Source organism: Rhinopithecus bieti, unplaced genomic scaffold (assembly GCF_001698545.2).
Source record: "Rhinopithecus bieti isolate Rb0 unplaced genomic scaffold, ASM169854v2 scaffold_65819, whole genome shotgun sequence".
Classification (NCBI taxonomy): Eukaryota; Metazoa; Chordata; class Mammalia; order Primates; family Cercopithecidae; genus Rhinopithecus; species Rhinopithecus bieti.
The window spans coordinates 52,109-58,785 of record NW_016824811.1 but is presented as its reverse complement, the minus strand read 5'-3'; the positions used below and the strand labels follow the sequence as shown (position 1 = coordinate 58,785).

General features: G+C 35.1%; 1 long non-coding RNA gene across 1 annotated transcript; it reads left to right on the top strand.

Moving 5' to 3' along the window:
* Positions 1-1,121: 1,121 nt before the first annotated feature.
* On the top strand, positions 1,122-3,854 carry LOC108522449 (uncharacterized). Its single transcript, XR_001883474.1, has 3 exons — positions 1,122-1,214; positions 3,680-3,708; positions 3,803-3,854. It is a non-coding gene; the product is annotated as an uncharacterized LOC108522449 (long non-coding RNA).
* Positions 3,855-6,677: the final 2,823 nt, after the last annotated feature.

Below are 6,677 nucleotides of genomic sequence, written 5' to 3'. Positions count from 1 at the left end.
AATGTACGAGATGAGGCTTATGATAGAGTCGTAGGAGCAGAAAATCAAGTAAAGAACAAACCCTTCTAAGTCACTATAAGTGCTTCCTATAAAGAAAACAGAATGTCAGGTTAGGCCACATTGAAGAAGTGCGTAGTTAGGATGGGGGCTGGAATGGGAGTAGAATTCTGTTCTCAGAGAAGATCTTTCTGAGTGTGACTTTAAGCTGCCAACTAGAGGACAAGAAGCAGCGAGCCATGTGAAAGTCTACAAGGAGGATACTCTGGACAGAGAGAACAATGGGTCACATATGTTTTTCATTTTGTTCTCAACATCCAAAATGCGGGGAATGTGGTAAGCATCCTCGTCTTCACGTGTATTATTAGAATGTGTAGAAAAGAGAATGTGTAAACACGGGCAGTTTAGATGCTTCTTAATAAATATTCTTCTCCTTCCCTTTTTACTAACTCTTGCTTTGCTTTCTTGAAGTTATTTCTTAATTTTGAAACAATTGCATACTATAATATTTGCTTGCTTTTATTTAAATAAGGCATAAAGGAAAGGCTTCTTACTATTTTGCCATTTTTCCTGTCAGTAAAATTTTACCAAAAATATTTTGAGTTTTCCAAGGCCTTCCTTACCTAAATAAAGCAGCTTTGACAATGTTCTGCTTATACTCAACATAACGTACCCTGGAGTTACCTATCATGCCGAGTATCTTAACACTAAGATCATTTATGTAATTAGAAATATTTTAAATATTAATGTTGTAAGTATTATACCAAGTGTGTGTGTGTTTTTTTAATGCCCTCTTATTGTTGGTAGTGAAAACAAAGTAGAGTTAGGTATTTGAAGTTAGTTCCTTGCTGAAATATACACATGAGCTAATATTGTATCTGTCACTATGTTTCCTTTGGCTTTCTCTGTTCAGTTTACAGAGTCAATAGCCATATGGAGATAAAAGTTTAGCTTGATCTGGAGAACATATGAGTTTCTCTGTTGAAATATTTTGGTTTTCAATACATGCTTTCCTTATTTCTAGGTCTCGTTGCTTTTAAATCAGGAAATTTAGAACATGATTAGGAAATATTGAGAAATTCATTGTTTTTTCATTGAAACTCATTATTTATTATAATTTCAACAGACTACCTTTGAAAATGTTCCACAGAAATATGATAGTCACTTAACTGAAGCTGATGGTCAAAGAGGAAAAAGTACAATAAAGGAACAAGAAGGTAAGAACTGTATTTTATTTAAAATTTGACAGAATGTTTATTTAAAACATGAGCTCTGTTATGTTCTAGTAGCCAAGGAAAATAAGGTATTAAGTGCATAGTCAAAAAGAGAGAAGTGAAATAGTGATATGTTGTATTTTTTGTAAGGTATTAGCAACCAATTTGATTAAGAGTGCCACTGAAGGAGCTGAATCATTAGTTCCAATTCAAGATACTCTAAGACCTGAGGAAAGTCAGAAAATAAGGAAGAAGAAAAGAGTAAATGAGGGAATGAAGAGTGAAAAAGGCAGAGAATACAGGGAGTAAATGAAGGAAAAAGAAGCAGATATATGCAATGAAGGGTGATAGAGTAAGATAATTATTTGGGGAGAATATAAAGTGAGTTTCCGGTACCCAAACTTGTCAGAGAAGTCAAGCAAAATGTTGCCACTCTTGCTGTTTTCCTTTGGGAATGCCTTAAGGATGGAGGGACCTGACCACGCAGAGCTGTTTTATCTGTGATAGAGGAAAGTAATGTATGGTCAGCCATGCTTAAATTACATGTCTATAATTTAATATGCTATAAAATGTTGTTACTTCATGGGACAGTATCTTAGGGGCCAAAAGAAGAGAACTGGAAAGAAGAGGGTAGGATTAGTTGTGGAGAGATCAAGGAAGCTATAGCCTGATAAAAAGTTCATTCGTAACCTTATGACTTGTAATGCAGCTTAGATTTGGAGGATGTGATAGGGTGGAGCTTTAGGCTGGATTCCAGAAGGGCAAGTTGAGGTTAAGGAATGTGGGAGCACACTCAATATAGACCAGAGCTTCCCAAATTTTAACAAATCAGCTGAGGACCTTGTTAGAAGTGCACATTCTGACTCCACAAGTCTGCAATTCTGCATTTCTAATAAGATCTCGGATGATGCCGACCCTTCTTGTCCTAGGACCACACTCTGAGTAGCAAGGGTATAGCTGTGCCTTTAGAGAAATCTGGAAGAGCCATTGGATAACCACTCAAGACATAACAGAATCAAGGGAAAGCATGATTTTCCTTTCATTTCTGAGGGTGTTTCTAGCCAGAGGGGAAGGAGAAAGAGATGAAGAAATTGAAATCATTGCTGGAAGATACTACTGCTAAAGGAAGAGAAGAGAAGTTATGGGAATAGTCCATCAAAAGGAGGTAGAAGGGACAGAATCAGGACAACAGATCTAGAGATTACGTTTGCAAAGGAAAAGGGATTGTGAGTGGAGAAGGAGGGAGAAGAAAGGAAGAAGTTGGCTAGTTAATTTTGGAGTTGATAATAAGGAAACTCAAGAGCTGTCACTTCTGATGGCTGCAGTATATTGGCACTCAAACAGAAAATTAGGTGATTGCTGTTCCAGGAATTACTGGAAAGAGGGAATGCTAGAATGGGGGTAAACCACAGGAGCTAATTCTTCTCTCTGTAACTATCAGACACCAAAGATGCATGTTTTGTCAATATGAGTTAATCAACTGAGGTTAAGTTAAATGTAGGCGCTTTGGCTGCTTTTTCTTTAAGGCAGCCAATTTTTTTAATAGGATGCCTGTTTTGTAAACTTTTATCATGGATGACATGATATGCCAACCCAAATTAAGTTTAGAAATAAAAAAAATTACAAAGTTTATTCCTCGAATACAAAAGGCATTATTTTCTATAAATATTACACTCATTTTGGTATATGAAAGGTCAGCAGTAGCGAATAATTGTGTAGCAATGCATTTTTTATTAATATTTCAATGTTGAAAGCTTCTTATACATTATTTTTAGACATATTTCACATACCTTCTTCCATGAGAGGATCAAAAAATTTAAGATGGCCAAACGAGAGGATATAAGAAATGCAGACCTATCAGTAAGCCCAAATAGGTATGGGGAAAAAATGAACATTTTTATGAACTATTTTGCTGTAAGTGTGGATCCAAAGCAATCACTTCAGAACACTTTCTCTGATGAGAAATGAATTAAACATTCAAATGAACTGTCATGACAACTGTGTGCTTCCTATATTACAGGACCAATTGAAGGACATGATAAATACTTGTTGTGGAATGGTATAAATGATTCTGATGTGTCACATTAAAGACATACTATAGCGTTCTACCATCAGCTTTGGCATTTATCTGCCCAGGGTCATGATTTGTTCCGCTGGTTAAAGATCAATTTTCTCCTCCTCAGCATGTACTCATGGTTGTGTGCATACTTTTCTATTTTAGTTACAGATATTCGAATCAGAATCTTGCCTTTGAAATGTTAACTGCATGTTTTATTCAACCTATCTTCTTAGTTTTCTTCAGGATATTTCTGTCATGTTGCTGTCCTGACAAAAGAAATGCACCCCTAAATCTAAAGTCATTATTTTTAAGAGGAAGCACTAAGATTCAGCTTGATACTAACTCTGAGTATATGGTTAGCTTTATCATATTTATACATAATTGATTATATGTCCCTTTTGCCTTCTAGATTCTCTTAAGCAATATCATCACTTGAAGGTAATAACTTTTCTATATTTATATTTAATTATTAACCACATAGTATATCAAACATATATTATTTATTAATCGTTTTGTCTCAAAACTCTTTCAGCCTAAAGTTGAAATCAAAGAGTGTATTTCGAACCAGGCAGTCGGAATGAAAGGTGTACAAGCATGCACATCAGGTAAAATTTTTTGCAATACAAATTTAACTCTGGAAAGAAGCACATTAAAATATTTTAAATGCTAACAGTCTTCATATTCCTGTCTTTGTTTTCAAATTTGATGAATAGATTTGATATATATAATGCAGATATTAGCATTGGTATCTATGTTTGAAAAACATTATACGTAGAAGCATAATATAGAGAGATTTTTAAAACATAAGCTCTAACTTAGATGTATCTTCTCTTACATGTTGCTACGCTGAAGTTCTCAGTTGGGAATACCTATACTCATTCAGGTTCCACAGAGGTGAATTATGAGACTACAGTTTTTCCCGTGTTGGGAATGCTTGTTGTAATTCTGATCTTTACCTGGAGGAAAGCTTTCCTTGCTAACATGTCAATTTTGTATTAAGATTAATTACTTCATCCTAGTGTTGTTAGACTGATGATCTGAAGCAAATCGGATGCTTTGATTATTGTGTGCGTGTGTGTGTGCAGGGAATATCTTGGATTACAAAAATGAGGAAAGTAATCATCTTTTCGTGGCTATTTGGCAGACACACTCATTTCAAAGAGTGATTCTGAAACTTTATAGGCTTAGGGTTTTTTGTACAATTAATAATTATTGCATAGAAGTAACCAACACCCTGAATTAGGTGTTTGTCATTGTCATGCAGCTTTCATACATTTTACTATATATGTGTATGGCCATAAATCATATGTAGAATTGATGTTTCTGTCCTAAAATTTCACTCATAGAAATGATTGTACATTTTATATATATTATTCAGCAGCTTTCTTTTGCTTACTCAGCATTATATTTTTGAAATCAGTTGATATGTTTTGTTCACACGCATTCATTTGATCAAAGAGATCCATCACTGTTTTCAGAAGTAGCCCTAGTTGAGTTTACATTTCCTATAGTATTTCATGCTATGACAGTACCGCATTTAATTAAACTCTCTTCATGGTGAGAAAAAGATGAAAACATTAAAAAATGATGGCAGATTCCAAAGAGCTTTTGTTTAAGTGGATTGTATCTATTGATTATTTACTATATCAAAAACTGAAGCTGAATAATTTAAAATATAAGCATGCACGTCCATGCATTCCAATAGCCATTATAACTCTGGCCCATTAAGCACCCATGATCTTATGACACATCGCGTGTCTAATGGTTAAACGTAAGTTTCATTAGTAAAAGAAAGTTCATATTCCTGAAGACTCTTGATTATTAATAAACAAAGCTCTCATGGAAAACAAAATATATAATATCACTGAGTGAATCAAAGTAAGTAACACTGAAAAATAAAAATGTCAAAGATGATCGTTAATAAAACCGATGTGAGTGAATGGCAAGTAAAGGACATGCAGAATACAATAAGCCATGCAGGAGTGGTGTGTTTCTGGGGGAATGGAGGACAAGGGACTGCTTCTGTTTTAGAAGGACTCTCTCCACGTTAGTCAAATTGTATTATGATTTACATTCTAATAATGAAAACTTTACTTTCAGCTTTTTCAGCTTTGGATTTTAATAGTTTGACCTTCAGTAATGAGATTCACGAAAGATCTGAGAATTTGAAAGTTGGTGATCTATGTCCACTTGTATCTCCACCAATGACCAAAACTGTGTTGGGATCCACAGACTTGGGGCAGATGAACTTAATAGATCAAGAAAAGATGACCACTGCAGCTGCATTTCTATTTTGGAATCACACTCTCCATGACCTGTGTGAGTTACAGCTACCAGAAAACAAAGAGAGCAAAGAAGGTAATAAAGAAGCATAGAGAATTCAGTCCCAGCATAGCTGTACGCGGCTTCATAATACCATAGTTGTAACTTTTAAAGAATCATTTTGTGGCAAAGTGTGTATTGTGTTTACACCCCCCTTATACAAGCTACAACCAAACAGAGGACCTATCAGTAGGGCATTTGTGTTCTTCCTTTAACCAAAGCAACATAAAAATAACAAAGAGAATGAGAAGGACAAGTAATTTTGTTTAGGTTAGTATTTAACATAAACTTGAATGTGAGTCCAAGGATTACACGTAGAACTTTGGGACTGGAGGGCAAATGTAGGCGAGAATGTAAAGATTGCCTGCTCAAACACAATGTGGTTTCTTTGTTTTTCCGTTTCCATAGGTCTGAATTTGTATGAGTTGTAACTATATAAAATGTAGCCCAAAAAGCACCTTCCAAACCCCAAATTAAGTTATTTTTAATAATTTCTGTGACTTTATGTAGTATAGAATTGACTTTCCCAGTATGAATGGTATCCTGAGAATTTGCTAGATGGGGTCTTTTCGGCTGTGTCCACATAGTGTATCACCTTGTTTCAATGAATAACAATTTACTAGGAATATTGGTTTGAAGGAAGGTGGTGTCATTTAAAAATAACATGAAAATACATTTTAATTTTACTAGGACACATAATCTGTTGAATAACTGCATCTAATATGTGTTCTACTTTATGTCCTAGTTAAATTCAGTGTCTTTAATCAGGTATATGATCAAATCTATATAGTAATAAATCATAAAATATTTTGCACCCCAATAGTTTCATTTCCTTTTTTACATGGTGAAACCCAGTCTCTGGAAAAAATACAAAAATTAGCCGAGCATGGGGGCATCTGCCTGTAGTCCCAGATACTCAGAGGCTGAGGTGGGAGAATCTCTAGAGTCCGGGAGGCAGAGGTTGTCGTTAGCTGAGATCGCACCACTGTGTTCCAGCCTGGGCGACAGAGCAAGACCCTGTCTCAAAAACATGAAACAAAAGAAAAGATGATTTGAAAGATTGTCCCATACAGTTTAGGACAAAG